Consider the following 26,784-nt stretch of genomic DNA (forward strand, 5'->3'; position numbering starts at 1 on the left):
TCATATTTTCAAGATACCTTTAATGAGCAGAGTACAAAACATTGATCAAAACAATAAACCCTGAGCCAAACTCAGACAGAGAAGGAATAATAAGTACAAACGAAACAGAACATTTGAGTGGACACAGAGAAATCAGTTTTAACTATTTGGCCAGCTTTCTCTAGTCACTGGCTTTTCCTAAATTTATTGTAGTGAGAAATGTCATTTTTGATGTTTCCTTCCCAAGTATCTTTGCTTGGTTTCCTCTTTTTTCAATAGAAACCCTTGTTCCTTACTTTCCGGCTCATGGCCATTGGGTTCTATTTGTGTATGGTTGATGATCTACTTTCAGACCTATTCATTTCTTTACTGAATTTTCTGGGCTCTCATAATGTGCAAGGCAGTGCATTAAGTGTCCAGAGTCATAATCCCTGGCCTTCAGGCACTTATCAACAGGTTGGAATGAGGGAGCCATACCTGTGTGAGATAGCGAGGGACACACACCACACAGGCACAGAGATTATGACAGGAATGCAGAGGTGGGAGGCGTCATTGTGCCTGGTCCAGTCAAGACAGGCTTTCTGTAGGAAAAGGAGCTTGAACTGAGCCTCCGGGATAGACGGGGCTTTGAGTGAAAGGAGAGGGGGAGGTGAGGATAATTCCAGATGGGAAACAGGCAACCAGTAGGACCACCTGGTTGGAGAAGAGGGTATGTGTCTGTCAGAAGGTACTTAATGCTGACCCCATTTCACTATGGGAATGCAGGCCCAGAAACAGCACCTCATTCCTATGAACTGATCTTGAGTCTTTGGAGAAATAAAAATTAGTGTTTCACAAAAAAAGAGAAAAGGGCACTTGCACTTATGATGTTTTTCCTTGTGTCCGTCCTTCAGGGAAGGAATTGTGTGGGTCAAATTCCTCCTAAAACAAAACTTTGGGATTGTATTCATTTCCTAAGGCTGCCATTAAAAAAGTACCATAAACTGGATGGCTTAAAACAACAGAAATTTTCCCTCTCACTGTTCTGGAGGCCAGAAGTCTGAAATTGGGGTATTGGCAGGGCCATGTTCCCTCTGAATCCTGTAGGGGAGAATCCTTCCTCCCTCTTCCAAGCGTCTGGTGGTTTATAAGCAATCCTTGGCATTCCTTGGTTTTTCAGCTACAGCACTGTAATCTCTGCCTCTGTTGTCAAATGGCTGTCTTCTCCCTGTGTGTTTCTGTTCCCTTCTTTTAAGGATACCAGTCATAGTGGACTAAACTCTTCCACCCCTGACTCCAGTATGACCTCAATTTAACTAACTACATCTGCAGCAATCCTGTTTCCAAATAAGGTCACATTCCAAGGCACATGGAGTTAGGGCTTCAACATATCTTTTTGGGGGATGCGAGTCAACACACAACAGGGATGAGCAGGACAACTGCGGACCTTTAAGATGAGGGTTCTGGCTGAAGAGGAAGAGTGAGATTTTTGAGGATCCGTTAGCATCTGCCTCAGAGACTGGTCCTCTGGAGGGCCCCCCCACAGACCACTTTTTGGCTCCTTGAAGAAAACAGTTTCAGATGAAACTAAAAGAGTGCTCTCCCCAGAAATCTCTGTGAAACTCTGGGGTTGTGAAACAGAGAATGAAGCACAAATGCTGGGAGAAGGAGACAGGGGAGGAGAAGAGAGGAGAAGGGAAGGGATTCCCAAGTGGCTAAGAGTACTTGTTTGGCGGTACTCAAGAGTATCATTAGTATGACTTTGTAACCACAGAGCACGACGGGGACAACATGGAGACTCCAATCCAACATCACTTCAATCCTCATGAGATATGGCCCAGCCAAACAGGAAGAATCTGGAAAGGGTATACAACTCGATTTGTAGAAGAGAGAATAATTGAGAAAAGTTAGCTATCACTTGGAGTAAGAGTAACATACCATATCTGCTACCACAGCTGATGACCTAATTGGATATTAGTTCAACTTGAACCCAGAGGCCAAGTTGCAAAACCAGTCCTGATGGAAAGATGCCTTATTGTCAGGGAGTCCATAAAAAGTACTTAGTAGGAGAATTATCCTGAATAACTGTGGGCACATGGGTCCTGGATAAAAATCTGATGGATAAAGAACCTCAGCTCCCTTAAGACACATCATAAGAGCTTTTGGAATAATCACAGGGGCTTTGGGGGAAGGTCCCACAATCACTATGCAGAGACAAGCCTGCAACGGATGTGTGAATGTCTCCCCTCTTAGACAAGGAGTCTTTGCTCCCACCCCTGTCCCCACACCGTCGGTATTTGGAGTGTGGTAGGTCCTCATTGCTTGCCAAATACACAAAACCTGACTTCAATAAAAATAAAGCAGGGTGTGAACAGAAAGGCAACAACAAAGAAAAAATTCAGCAAAGGGTGGCATTTCACCTACAAATGTAGATAACTATTGCCCTCTCATTAAGAATGCATAAGAATGAATAGAAAGACAAATAGGACAAAATTAAAAGTCTGGAAAGAGACAGAAGAACACATTTAAGGTATGAAAAAGGTGCTATCTCAAACAAATGGGGAAAGTTGGATTTTTTAATAAAAGATGTTGGGACAACTGAAAAGCCATTTGGAAAAATATGAAATTGGATCCATACATCATACAGAATACCAGGAAAAACTCCAAATGGGTTAGAGATCTCAATGTGAAAAGTGAACCCATTTATTTTTCTAAGAAAACTTGGGTAAATTTCCAACCTAGTAGTTGGAAAGCCTTACTGTGACTCACTGTTCAGAAGAAATAAAGAAACAGGTCGATAAACTTGTCCAAGCATTAACACTACCTTTGTGTGGCAAAAGTCAAAAGACAAATGACAAACTGGGAAAAATATGTGCAACTTATATCAATAAGGGACTAAGCTCCCAAATAGTTAAAGCACTCTTTAAATAAAATATCATCAACAATAAAAGAAAAATTAACAGAAAAATGGGTAAAATGTACAATCCATGAGAAAAGGAGATGGCCTTTAAAAATATGTTCAACCAGACTTGTAATAGGAGAAATTTATATTAAAATTATATTGAGCTATATATTGATATTATACTGAGATTGGTGAAAACTCCGAGTTGAACAATACTTTCTGTTAGCTGGGCTTAGAGCATCTGGCTCTTCACATATTGCGGGTGGGAGTGCAAAATAGTACAAGCTCTATGGAGAGGAGCTCAGCAACAGCTCACCAAGTTACATATGCATTTACCTTTTGACCCAGCTCCTTGGAAATCCCCTAAAACACATCTACCTCCACCAATATAAAACATATTTGTATAAAGCCATTAATTGCAGAATTATTTTGTAATAGCAAAGGATTAGAAAGAGAAATGTCCAAGAATGAAAACCAATGAGGTGAATAAACTAGTACTAAGGGCCTAGAACACAATGGAGTGCTTGGCAGCCATATAAAAAGAATGAGAGAGTTCTGTAGACACAGATTGTTCTACAGGATACACTGCTAAGCGAAAAAGGGTGCAAAATAGTAATGTGCTGTGCTATATTTGTGTATGAAATCAGAGGAAATAAGAATATAAATATACACACACAAATATACTCTACGTTCATGCATGTATGTGTGTCTAGGTGTTCTGGATCTTTTGTAGAAAGAAATACTGGAAGAATAAACCGGAAACTATGGTCACCTATAACAGATGTGAGTAGGGGGCCAGGGAAGGGGGAATAGGAATGAAAATGAGACATCTGTGAGAAAGACTTTTTATATCATTTTGATTTTGAACCATGAAAATGTGTTACACAGTAAAAAATAAAATCAGGCAAAAAGGAAAAAAAATGAACACATTAACCGGATCATTGAACAACCATCAGAAATCAGAGAGATTCCTGAGTTGAAACTTTCTCCATAAAATGATAATTACTATACAAGCCCTCTGGCACTCAGCAACCTCTGGAAATATTAATAAATATGGGGGATGAGCACTCGGCCCAGGTGCCCCATAACGGGCATAACAGGCATAACAGGAATTGCCTGGAAAGAGCGACGGTAAAGACTGCTGGCTCTGGAGACATGGAAAACTTGGGTTGAATCTGCCACTTGCCACTTCCTGGAAGGTGAGTTTGAGGAAGTAACTTAAAAGTGTCCATCAACAGATGAATGGATGCAGAAGTTGTGGGATATACATACAACAGAACATTCTTCAGCCTTGGGAAAGAAGGAAATCCTGCCATTGGCAATACCACGGATGAACTCTGAGGGCATTATGCTAAGTGAGACAAGTCAGACAGAGAAAGACAAAAAGCCAAACTTATAAGAACAGAGAGTACAGTGGGCTGGGGGAGGGGGGGAGTTGGGGAGATGGTGTTGAAGGTACAAATTCATAACCAGTAGACAGATTAGTCCTAAAGGTCTAAGGCATGGCATAGGGATTATAGTCAAAAACACTGTGTTATAAACGTCGAAGTTGCTAAGGTCTTAATTGTTTCCCACAAAGAAAGAAATGATAATTATGTGACATGATAGAAGTTTAAGGTGATGCTACTGAAGTAATCATATGGTAATATATACATTTATCAAAATCAGCACAGTGTACACCTTGAAACTTAATCTCTGATCCTGTTTCATCACCTGTAACACGGGTACCATATGGATTAAGGGAAATATTGCACAACATTGTCCCTGGTTCACACAAAATTAGCCCCATCCCCCCTCTTTGTGGAAGGTCTACAAATCCCAGGGACAAGAGGTGACCGTGTAAGCGAGCAGGACCCTATGAGGCCTCCCCAGAATAGAACCCACCCATGTTGTCTGCCAGCCTTTTGTCTGTAGGAAAACTTTAGTCAAAGAATAAATTTAATCAGAGAAGTGAGAAAATGCAGAAAGAAAGGAAAACAGTCAAACAAGACAAAATAATACTTTAGCCATTAAACAAAGTCAAGGACCTTTAGTTCTTCCTCAAGGACCATAAGTACTATTCTGAGCCACGTCCTTTGAGCTGTTTTGCAGCTACTGAAACCCCACCAGGTGGGAGAAGTGAACTGTCTGCTGCCCAGAAGCACGCAGATCCCAGACCAGTTGGAACCAGCAGGTTGATGATGCCGACTCCCACTTACCTCACCACCAACCAATCAGAAGAATGCCCACGAGCTGATCACGCCCTGCTCCCTGAACACTGTATGACTCCTCACTAAGCCTTCTTGGGCGGGACACACAGTCTTGAGGGCATTAGCCGGCTGTGGCCCCCCTTTGCCTGGCAAAGCAATAACACTACTTCTTTCTACTTCACCCAAAACTCTGTCGCCGAGATTTAATCTGGCACCAGTGTGCAGAGGCCGAATCTCAGAAACAGCCATGATATCAGGAGCCCCACAGCCTCGGGAGGAGAGGGACTCAGGAAGGAAGTGCACCTTGCTTTGTGGTACAAATGGCAGTTCAGGTGCTGGTCGCCCAGATCTGGCAAACACTGGAAACAGAAAGTTCCCCTGGAGAGCCTGCAGAGCAGGGCACCGAGAATACCTGTCCAGGGACCCAGAATTTAAACCCAGTCACTCCTGGCCTCCACTGCCTGCTTCGTTTTTCCCCTGCAGCAGTTTCCCTTCCTCTCTGGAATTCTCCAGAAATGGCTGTGAAAGAGTTTAGATTCCTTTGTTCTCTTTTGACCTTTGACTAAGAAAAGTGATTCAAAGTCTGCTACAGTGCAAAAAATGAGCTTTGAAAAGTACCTGCAGGAGATCTGAAAATCTTTGAGCTCAGTTTGGATGTTACCAAGGACCAGACCTGGGATTAGTTTTGGTGGGGTTTTTTTTTTGTTTTTTTATAATTCTTTCTTTCTTTATTTATTTTTGGCTGTGTTGGGTCTTCGTTTCTGTGCGAGGGCTTTCTCTAGTTGCGGTGAGCGGGGGCCACTCTTCATCCCAGTGCGTGGGCCTCTCACTATCGCGGCCTCTCTTGTTGCAGAGCACAGGCTCCAGACACGCAGGCTCAGTAGTTGTGGCTCAAGGGCCTAGTTGCTCCGCAGCATGTGGGATCTTCTCAGACCAGGGCTCAAACCCGTGTCCCCTGCATTGGCAGGCAGATTCTCAACCACTGCGCCACCAGGGAAGCCCTGGGATTCATTTTTTATTCATATAATTTTGTCTCAGGAAAAGGCAGAAACACAGATGCACCTCCTGCACAAACTGTCAAGGTTTGTGCAACTAAGGGACAAACGTTGGCCGGGGATGTCGACAGAAAGCAAGGGGCCCCTGGTCTTGGCTCCAAAGTCAAGTCGCTTTCAGTAGATACTGATTCCAGGTATGGAATCAATTTCTGAGTCTGGCTGATTAAGGAAGAAGAGAAAAGAAACCGAAAACTATAATGTTTAGGTAAATCAGTCTTGAAGACACACTGATTGACTGATTGATCATTTATTCATTCATTCATTTTACTCATCAAATAAACATGTATTGAGTACCTGTTACACCAGCCTGCATGCTGGTTGGGGAAGACAGAAACAGAGAAACCTGATTAAGGTACTCGCCAGGAGAGGAGAATTAAAATCAGGAGGGATTTCCGGTTCTTAGGTTTGGAAGGAATCTTAGAGGTCATCTCACATTACTCCTCAAGATCAGATCTAGCAACTGAAGCCCAGAGCAGTCCTACCCAAAGCGATACAGCTGATTAAGCGCAGAGCCAAGAACAGGCTTGGGTCTCCTAACTCCAAGTCCAGTGCTATTTCCATTGCAACTTGCTGGTTCAGAGAAAAATTCTCGTGTGTCGGAGAGAGAGAAAAAAAAAGAGAGCTGGAAAATATGTATTTATTTGATACAATGAAGAAAGGTGAGTTGATGGCTTAATTTTCCTCCTTAAAATTCTGGAGGAAGAGAATTCCTTGAAGACAGGTGCTGGATGGGTAGGGAAAATGTATTTAATTAATCATTTCAGGATTCACTCACAAATATGGGCTTCTTGGGATAATATCCATTAAGATCCTGAAGGAAGGCCTCAGTGTGCTTCGCTGCATTAGTGAAAGATGAGTCACCTTACTATCTTACATACTGGCTTCCTCTTCAAAATACGTCCCTTTGAATAAAAAGGCCTAGCTATCGTGGTTGAACTCAGATTCACTTGGTCTCCATGGCAACAACAGCAAATCCCCGCAAGTCACCGGAAAGGGGCACTTGACATCTTGAAGCACAACAGACAGACCCTTTACATCATAGCGGTTCCTCTCACTGCTAGAAGGGAAGGAGACACCATCAAACACACATTCCACAGCTGCAGAATAAAAACCTCTGCACCCAGCCTGATTCTTGAAGCTGTTGCTGAGTTCAAGAGTCATTCATGAATGTCACTACTTGTAAGCTGACAATTTCAGATGGCTCTCTGACACTCTCTTCCACCACGCTTACCCCAGCCCAAACAGAATTGGACCTAGTTATAATTTACATCTATCAGAAGTTGGTTCGGGTGCATAAGATAGACCATCCAAATGAGCAGTGACTTAAATACTCAAGGTTTTACTCTTTCACTTAAAAAGTCTGTAGATAAGCAACCGGATGCATTTACAGCTACTGAGCAAAGCCTTTAGTAAACAAGGCTCCCTCCAATAAACTGCTCCACCATCCATCCCTAGGGTATGACTCTCTTCCTCGTGGTGCAAAAGCTATCAAACTTCATTCTGCTGGCAGATGTGGAAAGGATGATGTAATGTATGTGTGCCAGCTATCTTTCTAGGAGGTTCTACTGCAATTGCCGAAAAACGTTTGTACAAATATCTCATTGATCAGCACTTAATTATGTGGTTACACCTGGTTGCAACAGAGGCCGGGCAATATAGTCTTGATTCCTAATAGCTTTGTGCCCTTTTAAAAGGCAAAGGTTCTATTATAAGGATGGAAGGGAGCCGGCAGTCCCTGGTATAACATGTAATCTAGGTCCTTTGAAGAGCTACCTGAACCGTTTAATGCCTCTCCGTACAAACGGCAACTCAATTTTGGCCCCTAACTCCAGTCCACATGCCCAGTGTTAAAATGGTCTTCATATAATCATGGGCTAGTGATCCCCAGGTGACAATGTTGGTTGGAGGGGTTACCGCTTAGTGTAGAAGCAGTGATGTAATGAAGTTACCAGGCAGGGGGGTCTGGGGACCTCCATGCGTGACTAGAATTCATGGGCAGATGTGTCTCCAGGTGGCTGTGTGCTCCTGTTCTTTCAGCAGCATGCTCGGGCTGGGGCACACCTGGACACAATGAAGCAGAGGGATGCCACCCCACTCCTGTGGACCCAGGACTGCTGAAGCCAGAATATGCATTTGGGGGTCAGCTGCTGAGAGGAGGCTGGGAAACCTGGGGACTCCAGGGCCTGGAGGCCCAGGTGCATGGAGACTGGATTCGGGTACAGCATCTTCTGCTAGGTTATTTATGGGATAATCCTGCTTGCCTCTCCCTGGAATTAGAGAGGGTCATATTTTCAGGGTTTATAGCTTCAAGGAGGAAAGGCCACAAAAGAACAACTTAAAATAAGACCTCTCAGCCTTTGAGATTCAAAGTAGACTTTCGAACTCCCAGCAGATATAATAGGTTGTTAGAAAGGGCCTTTGTGTCCCAGTGCCTGGCTCCTGGGTATTAAAAGCAAATGTTTCTGCCATAAGCAACAGATTTGGAGAAAATGCTTGATCCTATGACATAAGAGCCAATGTGCTCAGCTCTTAAGTTTTGATTCCATCTGGGGACAAGGAGACAAGGAGAGTCAGGGAGGAGAATAATAGGGAAGAAATGATGGGGGTCTATACCCTGCTGCCTTTGGCCTAGTCTTGAAAGGCAGGGTGCCATGGATCCTCTACATCAGTTTGGGCGTTTTGTGCCTTGAATTTTCCCTGGGGTTTTGAGAGATGGTAGGTACCCATGGTGTCTGCTCTTTCACTGTGACACAGGGGAGGAGAGATGACAGCAGGGGACACCTGGGGAGATGGGCCTGCTGTGCCTTCATGTAAGCCCCCTGCAGACCTATGGAGCACAGGAGCTGTGATGTTTTCTCAAGGGTCCTAGAGGAAAGGATGCGGTCCAGTGACAGAGGACTTGGGGGCAGTGCGCTAAGGACAAGGAGATGATGCTGCATGTACCCAGGCCAGCCGGTAGGGCCAGCTGACCTCCTCAATGCTTTGCCTTTCCACAACCTTCTCAGAGTTTATGTGGCACCCCAGGGAGAGAGAGCAGCAAGTTCTGAAATGACTCAGAGAACTCTGACTTGCCATGTCAAGTCACTTCTGCCATCAGTAAATATCCGGCTCAAGACAAAAAATAAGTACAGTTACGATAAAACAAAGAGCTCTCCATATTGGGCACTTCTGACTTTGTGGCCTGAGAAATTCGAACTTGCTACAAAATTGTATATCATCCAGCTTATTTTAAAAACTGGATTTTATTTCATATTACCTGAATGAAACAGTAAGAGAAGGATGTTACTTCTGGGAGGGCCTCATGTGAGTAAATAAGAGTTACTGGGGGGTTTCTTGCAATTCTTTATGAATAATTTTTTTTTGCTAGTAAACACATTTAATCAAATACTGTTTAATCAGGCATTATTCATATTTGTGGATAAGCAATTGGATAGAAATCAAATAAGGATATTCCGTAATCAGCTTATCAAGGGGCCCCAGCAGAGACCCGGCCCTGGATCTTCACAATCTTCCAATTATCCCTGAAATCTTACTGGTTAATCTGCAAGATGGGCCCTGCTGCTCTGCTTAGCGGCTCTAGGGTAGTTATGGGCATGGGGCCCCACGGGGAGTTGTAGTGTTTCTCTTACATGTGTTATGGCACCTCATGCCCTCAGTGCATTTCATTCTCTCATCCTGGAAAAAATAACCTATCTGTAAATGCCTTAGTGGAGGGTCTTCCCTGGGCCTGTGGGCTCCTGTTCTGGTCACTATATTAGGGATGATTCTCTTCACCCATTGGCTGCGACACTCGGACTTGTTATGTCACATCTCTTAGCCTCTGTTTTCTTGGGATACTCACACCTTCCGCATGGAAATGTTGTAGGAATTAACATAACCCTCAACAGCCGGCACATAGTAGGTGCTCATCGTGTTTCCTCCCTTTCTTGAAACCTCTTCTGGAGTGGAGAAGAATGGCTGAGAGTTTCCTCCACCCCCAAATCCTATTGGAATTTCTGGATAGAATTTGCTGAAGTTCTGCTATAACCAGTGACATATTTTGAGGCCATCCACAAACTTGTATATTCATACTTCATTTTTTATTTTTAAGAGATCTGAATATTTGACTGCTCTTCAGTAGGAACACTGGGAAGCCTTGATATTTCTCAAAGGGAAGAACGATTTGTCAGTCAGATAAATGTGTCCAAGCTACTTGACATACAGGAGCCCATTGTTTCAATGTTAAGTATTGAATTATGTTAGACAAAGATCAGAACGCTGCTTCTAACTTCCCAATGGATGCTAAAAATAGCTGGGATACTGCAGTTTCATTATCTGGAACAGGGGAGAGGAGACTTAAAAAAATTTTTTTAAAAAAGTCTAGCTGAGGACCACTCAAAGTCAATCAAGGTCTATTTCAATAAATAGCAACTAAATGTAGTGGCTTAAACAAAGAAAGAGAAAAAATAGAAAGCATTTTCTATATTGGCTATTAAAATAAAGGACACCAAACATAAAACTCTATCCAACAAACAGCAAAATATAAAACCACATGCTGTAAGATTTTGATTATCTGGAGCCCTTTGGAAAGCAGCTGATAGCTGACTTCTTCTACATAGCTCAGGATTTATATTTTCAAGCAATGAATTTTTAAGACTTTAAATGGAAATCTCTCTAAAATAGATCACACTCTTTTATATATTCTTTAGCAGAGTATAAAGAACATAATTTAACCTCTTCCTGACTTGGGATTTCAATTAATTCTTTTTAATATCAATTATTATACGGTCCTGTGTTAAGACAATGATGCCCTCAAAATCAGTTTTAAGTCCATGGGACTGTTTGCCTCTTTATTAGTCCCAGATTTCTGCGTTTATCAATATTTTCTCTCGCTACCTGCTGTCACTTCTCACTGCTGTCATATGTCCATCTTAAGTGGACGTATGACACTTCCTCCTTCCTTATTGCTTTCAGTGATTGGTAAATCCAATCCAAGTTTGTTAAAGCTATTTATAAACTAGGAATAAATTGATTCTGAATGAACATTTGAGGGTTTGTGAGGAAGGGGTATGAGTCTTAGTGACTGAACTTTAAGATACATTTTATTCAGAGATTTATTTATTCATTTATTTATTTATTTATACTCTGCTGGTTCTCAACTATACCTGGTTATCAGTTGATGTGTAATACACTAAAACTTTTCATAAACTGTAAAGTGCTGTACAAATATAAGGTACTGTGGATATCTTTAGAGACTTTTGTATAACCTGCATCATTCCCGACCCATAGGCATGCCCAGCTCTTTTAGGCCCTGAACTGATCACGCTTGTCTACATACTGGTGGACAAGTTATTATTATGTGACTGAGCAAATACAGAAAGATGGTGCTGGGAGTGGATTTTATATTTAGGGCCCTGGATCATGGATTTTATATTTAGGGCCCCTAGTTAGCTAACAACTACTTGGTGCAACAAGCGCAGCAGGGCATCTTGGCCACCAGGCTGTTGCAGGCTGGGTACCGGTCCTGCCAAGTGGTTGAGATGTGCTTCTAGGCACATCTCTGTGATCCCTGGAGGTGGTGGGATCTGGGGCACCTGGAAGCCTCAGGCCGGCCTCTTTTTGCCTCGAGCAGACTTAGTCGTTTATCTCAGTTTGCTGTACAAATATTCTCACTTTCTCTGTGTGTCCTGGTGTGAAAATGTGCTGAGAAGGGCTGGCGTTAGGTAGCTATGCTGATTGCTAGGGGCCAGGCTCAGGGGTATGGATGGCTTATGCTTTCCCAGACCTGCTATCTCCTGGCAATGCTTTGTTCTTGTCACAGTAACAGGGACATCTATGTGATTGGGTGGTCCAAGAGGTCACTGTCACCAAGCTGCTGACCCAGCCCTCTGTGAGACAACCAAGCTGGTCCTAATATGTGGGAATTGTTTAAAATTAAGCTCATTTGGGACTTCCCTGGTGGCGCAGTGGTTAAGACTCTACGCTCCCAATGCAGGAGGTCTGGGTTCGATCCCTCATCAGGGAACTAGATCCTACATGCATGCCACAACTAAGAGTTTGCATGCCAAAACTAAGGAGCTGGCAAGACACAACTAAGAAGCCCACAAACCACAACTAAGATCCGGTGCAATCAAATAAATAAATAAAAATAAATATTGAAAAAAAATTAAGCTCATTCAACGTGTGCTTATTGAGCACAGACACTGTGATAAACTCTGGAGACGCAAAGGTGGGGGACGTAGGACCCCCACCCAATGAACTTGAGAGGGAGACAGGTGTGTGATGATGTGATGGAGGAAAGCCCCACACAGTTGTGGCCTTCATAAGGGGACGCCTGTCCTTCCTTTATCCCCCAACCCAAACAAGAGATGAACATAGTGTGGCAACAACACCCCATGGCACGTTTGAACTCCTGGGTGGTATAACTGCTTATTACGTGATTGAAGAATCATGGGTCCGTGAAGCTGGTAATCCTGCCATTCTACCTGCAGGCCTCTAGTCCCAGTCTCTGGAGGCCCCCCAGGGCGTCTGACACGTTTAACCACAGAGCAGGAGAGCAGGTTTAACGTCGCTTCCTGCCACACTGCAGATGCAGACATGAAGTCAGCGAGGAAGCAGACACAGTACAGCAGTTTTCCTCTGAGCCAAACAGCCTTGCAAACAGTTTGTTAAGCCTGAAAACGGCACTCTGAGTTGAGATTTTTGTTGAGAACAGTTTGGAATTTGTCAGATTGACCCAATTGGACTTAAAAAAAATCTTAGTCAACCATTAGGATAATAAGTTTTGACCTACAAGAATAGGAGGAAACCAAACAAGTAAACAAAGCCCGTCCAAGGATAGCATCCTAAGTGCCTTGTTTTACAAATCCACGGAGATTTTCAGCTTCAAAAGGAAATACATTGGGCTTCCCTGGCGGCGCAGTGGTTAAGAATCTTCCTGCCAATGCAGGGGACGTGGGTTCGAGCTCTAGTCCAGGAAGATCCCACATGCCGTGGAGCAACGAAGCCCGTGTGCCACAACTACTGAGCCCACGCACCACAACTACTGAAGCCTGTGCGCCTAGAGCCCATGCTCCACAACAAGAGAAGCCACCGCAATGAGAAGCCCACGTACCACAATGAAGACCCAATGCAACCAAAAATAAAATAAAATTTAAAGAAAAAAAAAGGAAATATGTTTACTTACAATTCGAAGGTTGTGGTTTCCTTCTTAAACAAAGTGATATGAGATTTTGTTCAGATAAAACTTGAGGGCTTTGTTCCTCTGAATACCTAAACTCTTTAGATTGAAGCTGGGGTTTATTCCTTCTATCCAGTAATAAGGACAACTAACACTAGTTGAGCATTTGTTGGGGACTGTGACAACTGTCTACATGAATTATCTCTTGTTAATCTGAAATACAGGGCATTTTTGGTGAGTCATATTTTATATTGCTTTAGTGTTTATCACAAACATTGCTTGAGAAAAGATTCAAGGGATACAAGAGAAAGAAAAATGGGCTATCTCAATACGTATACGGCATCGCTGTTGTCTTGGCGATTAGCTGAAGCACAAGATTACTTTTGCAAACATGATCATTCCTCCTCCGAGACTAGCTATATTCTGAAGAGTTCACATGATCCAAGGACTGAAGCTGTGTTTGCTATACATTTGGCTTCCTTCTTTGTACTGTATGGAACCCAATAATGTACCAGCAATGAACTCAGGTCTCCCATATTGAGAAAAATGCTACTTTGGCTGTGAGGAGGTTTCATGAGGCAAAGATTTTTAGACACCCTGAGCAGAATTTTGTGATTTTTCCAGGAAAGGTTCCTGTTTGCCAGGAAAGGTTCAGATGTCTGGAACATCTGAAGTACATGCGCTCCTGGATTAATGAATATTCCAAATTCAAGCAACTCAAGGGTTGTGTTGAAAACAGGAAGTCTCCTCAGAGGCCTGGAGACCGGAAAGCAATTGCAGGGCTCTGCCTTTCCTTCTCCCAGGGCAGCCAGCTCACTGGGCTCCAGTCACACTGGCCTCCTTCAAGCCACACACAACCCTTCTCATGCCTCAGGGCCTTTGCACCAGATGTACCTTCTGCCTGGAAGCCTCTCCCACCCCAGCTCTTTTTAAGCCTGATTATCATCATTCCCCAGGTCTTAGCTCAAAAATCAAGATGCTCTCCCTGACTCCCTTATCTAAGTTAGATCTCCCCAAGTGAAGGCATTTATTCTAATCTATGATTATCTTGTATGTTCACTTGTTTACCATCTGACTCCTTTCATTTCCACATAAGATCCATGACTACAGGGCCTGGGTCACGTTCACCACTGTATCTGCACTGCCCAGCACACTGCTCAGCACAGAGTCATGACTCCATGTGTACTGAGTGAGTGAATGAATGAATGAGTAAATTAATTAGTGAATAAATGAATAACATTGAATTTAGCTATTTTAACAAGATGGGGTATTATGAGATATCACATAAGCCTTCCTACATTTACAGTGTTGTTTCTCTGAAAGATGCCCCCACTGAGCATGCAACTTGGGAGTAATTGATAGACTACATACAAGAGTGAAAATGGGCTAGGACATAAAAAAGTGGGAATAACAATATGGAGATATTAAATGTGCCTCTGAAGAAGTGTAAGGAAAGTCTGCTTGCCCTTAAATAATCTTTGTCTGAAAATATCCCATCTCTCAAAATCTTGTCACTCATCACTGTTTCCCACTCTTGATATGACTTCTCCTGAGAAAATAGAAATGTCCACCCACATTCCTGAATGCCTCATGCTTCCCATAAAAATTGGGGTGGACAAGCAGGGGAGAAAGTATATTGGAGAGGTGTTAAAAAGCCTCCTTTTAGACCCTAATTCTATGGTCTGTTTTAAGGGAGAAACTCCTATCTTAAGCCTTAGGCTTTTGAATCTGTGAAAGTCTGAAACTAACACAGTAAGCTGTTGTCTACTAGGAAATGAAGCAAACAAATACAATGCTAATTTGATGGGTGGAGGAAGGAGGATATTTATTATGAGAAGCCCAGAGTTGCCTGCAGGCTGTGGGAGAATATGGGCTTCTGGAGGAGGGGGAGAAGACTGGAGGAGTTTGAAAGAGGAAAACAAAGTCCTCTCATTCTGAGACCCTTCCCCAGAGACTAAGAGGCTCGGGTGGAGCTTGGGGGTTAAAGGGAAAGGACAGGAGCTGCCCTTTGGGAAAGTTCTTGGATCTGTGCTTCTAACCCCGTTTGCAGCAAAGCTACTGGAATTCTCCAAGGCTTAAGAATAGGAGAAGCACTGTGGCCTCAACTGTGTAGAAAGAAAGATGTTGGCAATGCTTAAAGGTTCTTGTGTCAACATAAGGGGAAGTGGGAAGCTGACTCCCTGCTGCTGAGACCTGTCCCCAGGTCTTGGGGACACATTCTTGGATTCAAATCTACCAACATAAGCTCCAAAGAGTCACCATCTCTTTTAATAAGTCCTAAGTACCACTTGAGGGGTGTCAGGTACCATAAAGATCTAGAGAGGGAAAAATGCACTTCCAGATGTGGGTCAGAAAGGCTTCAGGAAAGAGCTGACTATGAGAGCTGACTATCCATGTAGACCTTTGCTGGATAGAGAAAGAGAAGCTCTGGGGTAGAGAGACCAAAACAGCAAGAGCAAAGACATGGAAGAAGCAACACAGGGGCAGCTGCTAGAGGCTGATGTGGAGACCTGCTGTATTTGGCTGGGAGGAGAGGAGGAAGTCCACTGGCCGCTGGGCACCATGGAAGTGGAAGCGATGTCAGCAAGGAGAACAGTGAAAAAGCAGATGCTGACGACAAAGGGGACACACCTGAAAAATACCACCTTTTCCAAAGATTGATGGGTTTTAACTCTCCCGAGTGAGGTATTCATTTATTTACCAACAGATATTTGTTGAATTTCTACTATGTTGCCAGGTACTATTCTAGCTTTGGGGAGAAAGCAGGGGTCATTATAGACAAAAGTCCCTTCTTCCATGGAGTTTGCATTCTAGTGGGGAGCAGAACAGAGCCAGGCCAGGGAATGACGTGTCAGGTAGAGTCAGTGGCACAGGGACCATTTTGTCTCATGCCTGCAAAAGCAGACAACTCTCCTTCCCAAGGACTCACTTACTCATTCATTCATTATTTATTCATTCACTTTGCTTTTTAAAATTTTTTTGCCAGATACTGTGCTAGGCACTGGAGCAGAGCTATAAACAAGACAAGTAAAATCCATCCCTTTGGGAGCTCATGGTATAGTAAACATGCAGCAGATAAATAAATAATATAATTGGAAGTATGATCATTGTGATGGAGAAAAATAGCAGGGAGAGAGGGGGAATTCCCTGGTGGCGCAGGGGAAATTCCCTGATGGCAAGCGGGTTCTTAAGCGGTTAAGAATCCGCTTGCCAATGCAGGGGACATGGGTTTGATCCCTGGTCTGGGAAGATCCCACATGCCGAGGAGCAACTAAGCCCCTGTGCCACAACTACTGAGCCTGCACTCTAGAGCCCACAAGCCACAACTACTGAGCCCATGTGCCACAACTACTGAAGCCCACATGCCATAGAGCTTGCCCACCACAACTACTGAGCCCATGCTCTGCAACTAATGAGCTCACATGCTGCAACTACTGAAGCCCACGCACCTAGAACCTGAGCTCCGCAACAAGAGAAGCCACTGCAATGAGAAGCCCACGCGCTGCAATGAATAGTACCCCCATTCGCCACAACTAGAGAAAGCCCACACACAGCAAAGACCCAACACAGCCAAAAAAAAGAGAGAAGTGAGCGGGTTCTGAGGGGATGATTGAACAGAGAAGGGATGAACCATGTGCCAATGGGTGAAGAGTAATCCAGAGGAGAGGAAAGCAAGGGCAAATGCCCGGGACAGACTGAGCTTCAAGTGTCACGGAACATAAGTTCATGGGTTGTTATATCTCTCCTCTCCTCTCCTCTTTCCTTTCTTTCCTTCACTTCTTTTAAACACACTCTACTTCTTAGTAAGGACCTGCGTAAATCAAGGCCCCTCTTACTACAAGGGGAGAAACAGTGTGACATCATGGAAAGAGACCACTGGTGTCTAGTTAGAAGACTTGCCTTTGTTTTCTCATCTGCAAAATTGGGGTCGCAGTCCGTATGTTCCAGTCTCTTGTTCACAAGCATCGAGCCTCTGCTTCGTGATGGAAGAGGTACCAACAAATGTTCTTAAGAGGGAAGGAAGGTGAGCTTCTGCCCCCTGCCTGGCTGGCTTCCTCCACACATTCTGGATCCTCTCTAGTTCCATGGCTGCATGTAGTGACCAGGGCGGGAAAGAATTCCACTGGACCGCCTCAAGGTCTGTGCCATAGAGTTGAAAGTTTTGCTGATGTGTGTGGTAGTGATCAGCGAAGGCACTTTGGACCCTTGCCTGGTACCCAGTAGGAGGCACAGAAGTTCTGAGAGCTGGAAGCTGGAAAGAGCTGGTCTGGGGTCCCAAGAGGTGACTCCTTCTCAGTGCATACAGCAGGGGCATATTGGTGTGATAGGCAGGGGATCCCTGCATGGCTACAGGCACCATTAGTTGGTTCACCTTCATTCGGTTTCCCCTGAACCCCTGACTCTATGCACTGCAGTGTGGACCAGGGGTTCTAGCCTGCGAGTCTGGTCTGCAGCATCAGTGCCTCACTGGGGCGGAGAGTGGAGCTTTTACTGATGAAGAGAGTGAGGCTCAGGCCGAGGGAGGGACTTGCCCAGGGCTACGCAGTGGCAGGACAAAAACTTGAGTCCAACTTCCCTGATATAGGATGGGATCTTAAAGGAAGACTGTTATGCTGAAAGAGGAGGTAGAAGCATCCCAAACTTCCAAAGACAGCCTTCCCCGTGGCAGTGACTCTGCACCCTGACTGCACAGAACAATCACCAGGGGAGCTTTTAAAATTCCCGGTGCCCAAGTCTCACCCCAGGCCAAATAAAACAGTATTTCTGGGGCTGAGTCCAGACACCAGTGTTTTTTAAAGCGTCCCAGATGGTGCCAACGTGCCACCAAGGTTGAGAAGCACTATCTAATGGCAAGCTTGCGGATGGCTGTTGAAAATAAAAATACAGTCATTTAGAAACTCTCTCTAAAACAAAAAATAATACTGATAATTTGCTCCTTCTTCTTTTCCTGGTCAATTCAAAGCAGTCATTTTTCAAGATAAAAACCTGGGTTAAGGGGGTGTAAAAGCAGGAGTAAAATTTATAATAAATTACTAAGTGAGAACTAAAAGCCATAAATAATGTAAAAATGAGAAGAGCTGAAAGAACTAGGGCAGGAAGCAAAGCCAAGAAAACAGAGAGAGGTCGCTTGGGGAGGGTCTGTGGGTCTGAACACCAATGGGAGAAGGAAAGCTAGTGAGTGAGTCCTGCCTTTTTTTGTTGTTTTAAATTTTTATTCATTTATCTATTTCTTGGCTGTGTTGGGTCTTCGTTGCTGTTCACGGGTTTTCTCTAATTGCGGCAAGCAGGTGCTACTCTTTGTTGTGGTGTGCGGGCTTCTCATCACAGTGGATTCTCCTGTTGCGGAGTACAGGCCCTAGGCACGCAGGCTTTAGTAGTTGTGGCTCGCGGGCTCTAGAGTGCAGGCTCAGTAGCTGTGGCGCACAGGCTTAGTTGCTCCACAGTATGTGGGATCTTCCTGGACCAGGGATTGAACCCGTGTCCCCTGCATTGGCAGGTGGATTCTTAACCACTGTGCCGCCAGGGAAGTCTGGTCCTGCCTTTTTGAAACTTCAGAGCAATAAGCACCTTGGATACCTGAGGGAGCTCAGCCTTCACAAATGACTAACAAGCTCCACCACAGGCAGCCAGAGCCTCCCAGGAAGGATGGTCATGGCCCAGCGTGTCCAGGACTGAGCAGGGATGTTGTAAAGAGCAGTGGAAACGCAGTAACACTAGCCTCAGGCGTTCGCTCAGCTAGGAGGTGGGGTGTGGGGCAAAGTGTATCAGAATCCATGGGGGACAAAGAGGGGAGAGGGGCTTTGTTCAGCTTGAAGGGCTCGGGTGATTTGGACACACTCCTCCCCTCTCCTCTTCTGTCCTCCATCCCTCCGCTGAGAATCACTGTCCCAAAAAGGCTCCCCTGAAAGCCCCAAACATTCAGGAACTTTGTGATTAGCATATTGTTTTCACTTTCCAGGTGGCTCCCTGAATGACCAAACTGGTAAGGGTAGCAGGTAATGATTTCAAATCATTGGCACTTGAGGACCAACTTTAGTCTCAGTAGTGGTTCAGTCAAAACCTCTCAAGGGGAGGAACATCAGTCACTGTCCTTTGATCAACAAACAATAAATTCTCTGAGCAGATTTGCTTCTGACACATTCCCAGCAAGCTCAGGCTGTGAATGAAGATTTGTAAACTCCAGGTACTTTATTAAATGGTAATCGTTTCTTTGCTTTATGGTTTCAGAATAATCCCTCCTCTCTTAGACACAGTGCACTGAAGAGAGGACTTCCCAACGTAAGCTTCACTCGTCTGAACTGGTGATTCTTTATCATCAGTTAATTATGGTTGAAAGTTGAGAAGGTCCATGGGATTGCCGGGTGTTTGGGGACAAATGGAGATCACTGAGTTTCATAAGTGACCTCGATTAAACTGTAGTTGAGCTGGGGCAAGATAGTGAGCTGTGTATGTGGGTCAGCTTTGCTCTCAGGTATTGCAAGAGTTATGTGTGTGCAGTTCCCTACTTCAACCTCTTTGACCTGCAAAAAAACCTTCTTGAGAAGATAGAGGAGTTTAGATTAAGAAGTACTCATCATGCTATCGGAAGACCTTGTCTCTAAGTCTAGAATATGTAAACAGTTACTACATGACTCTGGCTGAAGGGAAAAATCTGCATGAAGATTTTTCTACTTTCTTGGTATACTTTCATTCAGTGCCAAGTGGCATCTTTCCCTGCTTTATAATGTGGTATCGTTATGGACATGAATGTTCATTTCCCCCACAAATTCGTATGTTGAAGCCCTACCCCCCTGATGGGATGGTATTAGGAGGTGGGGCCTTTGGGAGGCAATTATGATTAGAGGCAGTCATGAGGCTGGAACAGTCATGAATGGGATTAGCATCCTTGTAAGTGTCATGAGAGAGCTTGCTTCCTCTCTCTGCTCTCTGCCACGTGAGGATACAATAAGTCACCACTCCAGAAGAGGAACCTCACCAGAGTCCAACCAGGCTGGCACCCTGACTGCAGACTTCCAGGCTCCAGATGTGCGAAAAATAAATTCCTCTTGTTTATAAGCCAGCCAGCCTATTGACTTTTCAATAGCAGCCTGAACTAAGACAGGTATATTTGAGAATGTTCTCAAAGCATTGACTGGAAAGGCAGATATTATTATCAAAGTGTGGTTAAACAAATATCAACACCCTCAGTGATTCACAGTGTTACTATGGTTTCCTGAAGAAAGAAAAAAAAGTTCCAAATTGGCAGATCGGCATAAGTGGTGCATGATGAGATATCCTTTTGAATGTCTAGCTTAGGAAATGGGTGCCTTTGATGTGAGTGTGTGTAAACGTGCTTTTGACACCTGTGTGTAAATGCATAAAGCAAATATTGAGATGCCAGGCCAGCAGAAACTGCTTGGCATCCACATAAAAATTCCCAAACAAACCTTTAGCATCACAACTCTACAAAACGAATCCTACTGTTCCCATTGAATCATCTAAAATAAGAGGAGCTCTCTTTTGCCTGCACAGAATTAGTCAAGCTCCTCTTCTGCATGATTACATCTCTGGCAGAAGCTTCCTTTGGGCCTAACCCACTTATTTAAGCATGGCTAGTGTTGTATACTGGTCAATGGGAAAGGGATATCTTGTATCTCTTAAAAAACACAACAAGGTTGGGAAAAGAAGAAATAGTCACAAGTCGTTCGATTGGCAGCTGGGAGAAAAGTAAGCCACAGGCTCAGCAGTTGAGTATGTCACTGACCCCTGGGCTCATCCACAAGAGCACAGCAAGAAACAGGCTTCCTGACAGAACACTCAGAATCCCCAAAGCTACCCGGCCCAAAGTCAAGCCATGTTCTGGGAGTCCACTGACAGCTGCTATATAGACTCCAATTGGGAAAGATCATGCCTTAAGGAGAAATAGTATGAGTTGGCAACCTTTCTGGTAAAGGCCCAGAGAGTAAAAATTTTAGATTTTGCCAACCATGCGGTCTCTATCACAACTCCTCCGTTTTGCCATTGTAGCACAAGAACAGCTACAGATGATACGTAAACAGATGGTCATGGTTATGTTCCAATAAAACTTTATTTACAAAAGCAGGCCCTGCACCAGGTTTGGCCGAGGGCCGAAGTTTGACAAACCTCTCCTCCCTGATTATATCATCGAGAACAGTATGGATGAGTGAAAGGTGCACATGTTCACCAATTACAGAATACGATTTTTAGAGGCAGCCTAGGGTAGCATGAATTCAGATCCCAGCTCCACCACTTCCTAGCTGGACAAACTTGAGCAAATTACTAAAGCACTCCATGCCTCAGTTTATCCATCTATACAATGAGGGCAATAATAGAACTTAGTGCTTGGGTAGTCCCAAAGCAGACCCTGAGGGAAGAACTTAGGTGCAGGTGATTACTTGAGAGGTGATCCCAGGAAGCACAAGTGAAGGAGGGGGGGCAAGTGAAACAGAGAGAACGTCATGCAGAGCCATCAAGGCGTGGGTCACTCCTGAGGGGAATGGGGCGTAACCATGCCGAGGACCCTCGGAGGTTCTGTGTAGGATGGAGCAACCAGGATGCTCATCACCGACAAGCAGTCCTCACTATCAGTCCACACGGAACAGTCCACTGGGACTGCAGGGGTAATCGGGGTGGACCGGGGACATGTGAGAGTGTCTGGCACAGTATGTCATGGGGTTATTAGAAAGATGATGTGAAATAATATTTGTGAATCACTTAGAAAAAAACGCCTGGCATTTAGTAAGTACTATTTAAGTGACAGTCAAATAAAGAGTGGACATCCTTCAAAGCAGTAGGAAGAATATTAGGCATGACAAAAACTAAATTGTTGAAATTATGTATCTCTAAAGGCAATACTGGTTGAAAATTTAAATAAGTTCCACAGTGGATCATGAAGGAACACGAGAAATGTTGGGAAGGACGTAGGTATTATAGGCAGCGGCCGCTCCAACATTCTAAAGCTGTGACTTAGTACTCAATACTACATTAGCTAATGGCAGTGATGCAGAGTAACTCTAGTGAGGCTGCGGACAGGCTATCAAATAAAGCTCACACCATATTTAGTGTATGCAGAGCTGTTACGGTGGCATGGCAATCAGGCACAAATAATATGCCATTTGCATAAATTACTATAATTTGTATTACTTTTATACAAGCAAATAAAAGTTTTGCTCTTCTCACACTGTCTTCCAGTATCTAAAACTAGGAAGATATTGACCATTTATCCTAATACGGTTGAATCATCCCAACCACCTGTGTTCAAGGATGAGGGCCCTGAATTTTATCCCGTGTAGTTTGGGCTTCCCTTCCTGACTCTGAATTCCACTCATTCTCACTCTGCAGGTCTCTCCCAAATGCTCCCATCCATGGAGCTCACTTTTCCATGGAGTTTTAAAGCACACTCACATGTTCCCCCTTTTCTTTTCCTGAGTGTTCTGGCTGCCAATGGGCTCTGTCTGGGGAAGGGGCCACAGTCTTGTAACCATATTTTGGCAGGTTGGGGAGAAGGATCGGTGACCAAGGAGATCCTACTCAGGAGGGGACAGGGAGCACAGAGGGAAAGAGCACAGTAGCTTTAGCATCTAGAAGTCCAGGTGGATGGAAGGTGAAGCGTTGGTCTTAACGAGAAATAGGTGATGAAAAGACAGTGCTGGCACCAGTTGGTTCTTGTTTCCCGGATTCATCCGCAAAAACCTGGGCAACAATCTTTGGCACTGGTCAGGAGCTGTACAAATAAGCCTTTGATTACTTCCACAGGCAGGAGAAATGACCTAGAGTGGGAAGAGGAGGAAAGAGCCGTACCTCCTACTCAACCTCGCCAGGCACCCATGTTACTAATGTAGAATAATCTTCACAGACATTTCTAGACAATAGCGTGTGTCTCAGTCAAAATGCTTTTGCTCACAAGAAAGAGAAACAAAACCAACTGAAAGTGGCTTAAACTAACAGGAAATTTAGTGTTCTACAAAAGAAAACATCCATGGTCATTAAATTCATTGCTTCAAAAAAAGGTCATCAAGGATCCGGATTCTATTCTGCCAGCCTGGGTGTATCATCCTCATCCTTAGGCTCACTCTCCCCATGGCTGAAGATGGCTGCTGCCTTTTTGTGCATCACACACAGACACAGCCACATTGAGAAGAAGAAGAGACCATGTGTTCGTAAATGTCTCTTTTCAGAGTGAGGAAACCTTTCCCAGAAGCCCCCCAGAAGATCTTCTCTCTCAACTCATGGGTCACAATGGACCACAGCTCAGTCCTAAACAATCCATGGGCAAGAGGAGTAGGAACACTGAGGTTGGCTTAGATGGGTTAGGATTTGCCCCTGTAGCTGGTCTGGGGTTGGGATCAACCTCCCCTGATTCATGTGAGGGAGAAATAGATTCCAAACCAAATTTGGAGCTCTGACGACAAGGCAGCAGGTGGATGGAATGTTGCCTGACAACCGACAGTAGGATTTTAGAGAGATCATGAAGGCCCACCTGATACTCTTTTACTTCCTGAAAGCTTTCCTACTTATCTGCAGGTGGCTAAAACCTTTTTAAAGGTCCAGAGGCCTTTGAATATGCAATTTCAAAAGAAAAGCACAAACATATGAATATGGCTGGAAAATAGTGGGAGTTGCATGAGTTTCCCTTTATTGGGATGCATGCCTCCCCCACCATTCTTTGCGCCCATTATGGGCAGGAGACTACTATTCATTGTGTCCCCAGTATGCAGCTCAGGCTGACACTCATTTCCTGTCTTGCCAAGTCTCCCATGTGCCTATCTTGATGGGAACCATGATGAGACACAGTCCAGTCATGCATCCCAGACGTAAGTCTGACTTATCCTGGTCTAAATGGTTCCACCCCAGGCTGATTTGGTACCTTTTCTTGGTCCCAGTTCTTGACAACATATTTTTCAGAGAATTTATCCAAATGTAATGACTATACAGACACCCGCCCCTTAAGCCTGAGCTGTTGTTTTTCTCCTGCATATTTAGTCATAGTGTCTCCATTCTCCACCAGCATCAAGTTCCAGAAGACACTTCTCTGCTTTATCTTTAACCAAGTAACAGTCTACAGATTAGTTTGACATCTATTATTGTTATACCTCTATGGTTTTGCTTTTGGTTGAATTTATCATTTCCTCTAATACCTTGTTTTCTTAAGTTCACATTTCCTGCTTTCCCCACCAATCGTCTCCTCTCCTGAGACCCATAATCCCCACTGTTCTGTTCTTGCCAGTCATCATCTACCTATTATAAAGGAGCCTTCATCAAACTCGCATTTCTATCAGCAAAAGATAACCTGTGTCCACAAACACAAAATGGCACGGACATATACACACTACCAAACGGAAAACAGACCGCTAGTGGGAAGCAGCCGCATAGCACAGGGACATCAGCTCGGGGCTTTGTGACCACCTGGAGGGGTGGGATAGGGAGGGTGGGAGGGAGGGAGACGCAAGAGGGAGGGGATATGGGGATATATGTATACGTATAGCTGATTCACTTTGTTATACAGCAGAAACTAACATGGCATTGTAAAGCAATTATACTCCAATAAAGATGTTAAAAAAAAAAAAGTTAAGAGAAAGTACCAGAAAACAGTGCCTCACAGGGTGGCTGAACATATTGAATTTGATTTCCTTCAGCAGGTACCCCTTGCTGTTTACACAAGTACAGTTATTAAGACACCAGACATGATTTTCCTTGTAATAAAGTTTCTATATTCCTCTGCTCTTTGGAGAAAGTAATAAACTGCTGGGTACACAGCAAGTCCAATAAATACCCCCATACACTTAAAAAAAAATTAAAAAAGAGGCAGTACCAGACTTACAAACGTCTCATACAAATGGCCAATTTGTATGTACACCATCCCCCCACTCCCCATCACCTCCTTCAATGCATATAAACTAGGAATTGCAACATGCATAAATTCAGTGCTTGTAGAAGCCTACCAAGTGGAAACCTAATGTTCTTTTCCCTTCTACAGCTGATCCTATTTTGTACCCCATGCAAATGGATGCTGATATTTATATAACTTTAAAGGGCTTATAAAGTCCACAAAGGAATCTGACACCCATATTAAAGTTGTATCCTTAGTTCACCTCATTGTAGAAAAGTATTGCAAAATATTTGAAGTTAATTCCCATCTGGCCACCTCCACAATAGCTAACCACAGCAGGAGAACTTAGAGAAATGAATTCCAGGCATGCCTGATAATTTGTTTGCTGTATGACTTTAAGCGAAAGCTTTAACTTTCAAAATATATGTGATTTTCAAAATAGGCTTCAGAAGAATACAGTGAATGTAACTGTTCCATTGAGGTGTGACAGACTGACTCAGGGTTCTTGGAGTCTGCTGTGGATTTTGTTGATTCATGAGGTTGGGTTATATTTTGCAAACTGTCTTTAATAGTGTTTATGTATATTATACATACATTGTAGGATCTTCTTTACTCCACTGTGGAGATTACTGCATAGGCTGTGAATGTCTATTCCCAGTGGAGCATGCTTTCTGCTCTGGAAAAAAAGAAACCATGAGTTGATCAGAGATGGGGTGTTAGAGCATATTTAAAGGCACAGAGACCAGTGGTAAGAATGAGTTTATGGAAATACTTAGTACCAGTCCCTAAGGGAGTAATCACAGATAGACTTTGAAGCTGCTTAAGAACTGGCAGCATCATAGATTTTTATAATCACCCTAGTAGCTGCACTAGATTAGCCTAATGTAGTTCTGGCACATAGAAGATGTACAATAACCACTTGTTGAACTGAGCTGAAGCTTAAGAAGAAGGACTGAGGCTTAGTACATGCAAGAGGGGAGGAGCAGCTAACCCTTTTTCAGAAATGAATTAAATCTCAATGCTCTTTTATCCGCTTCAGAGTTTGAAGTCTATTTTCCTATGGTCAGTGCTTACAGGGGAAGGAATGGGTAGCAGAAGAAGATACAGGAAGAGGTTATAAAGATAACAGTTCACACTTACTGGGAGCTTACTATAGACCGAATATTATGATGATGGCTTACCAGGACATCAGGGGAATGAAATGAAACTCTGGACCCGTTAGCTTTTAACTAACTTTGTTCTTTAATTATGAAATTAATTTCTAATATTTCTTCATAGTATTCCAATCTACCTGGGCATTTTAAAATAAAGCAAAGGCATTTTAGTTTGCTCTTATACTTGAAAACTCATGATGAAACAGTAATGAAGGATTTCATTATGTCAATGAAATGACAGCTGTGGATATAGCCAGACTGGTGTTGATTTATAAAGGAAAAAATTGATTGGCCAAATTTTAACATGGCTTTGGACATTAATCACAGTAGTCTTGAAAATAATTTATTCTAACCAGCCTGCCATTCTCCTCTGGGGCATGAAGAAGCAGTGTGCTTGGGGCTAAACAGGAGAGAAGGGCTTACTCATTCATTTATTTATTCAACAAATTGTTATTGGCTCTTATTAAGCGTCATGCACTGTGCTAAGCACAGCGGATACAACAATGACTAAAACTAACTCCTTCCTCCCAAGGAGCT

The 26,784-nt window shown here is 43.7% G+C and overlaps 1 long non-coding RNA gene across 1 annotated transcript in view; it reads right to left on the minus strand.

The window, feature by feature from the left end:
• Window positions 1–25,746, minus strand: part of LOC141279633 (uncharacterized) — a 93,347-nt gene extending 67,601 nt beyond the window's left edge. Inside the window, exon 1 of the long non-coding RNA XR_012334214.1 lies at window positions 25,688–25,746. This is a non-coding gene — a long non-coding RNA (uncharacterized lncRNA). The remainder of the gene's footprint in view (window positions 1–25,687) is intronic.
• Between the last annotated feature and the right edge of the window lie 1,038 nt (window positions 25,747–26,784).

This window comes from Tursiops truncatus, chromosome 10 (genome assembly GCF_011762595.2).
Source record: "Tursiops truncatus isolate mTurTru1 chromosome 10, mTurTru1.mat.Y, whole genome shotgun sequence".
Taxonomy (NCBI): domain Eukaryota; kingdom Metazoa; phylum Chordata; class Mammalia; order Artiodactyla; family Delphinidae; genus Tursiops; species Tursiops truncatus.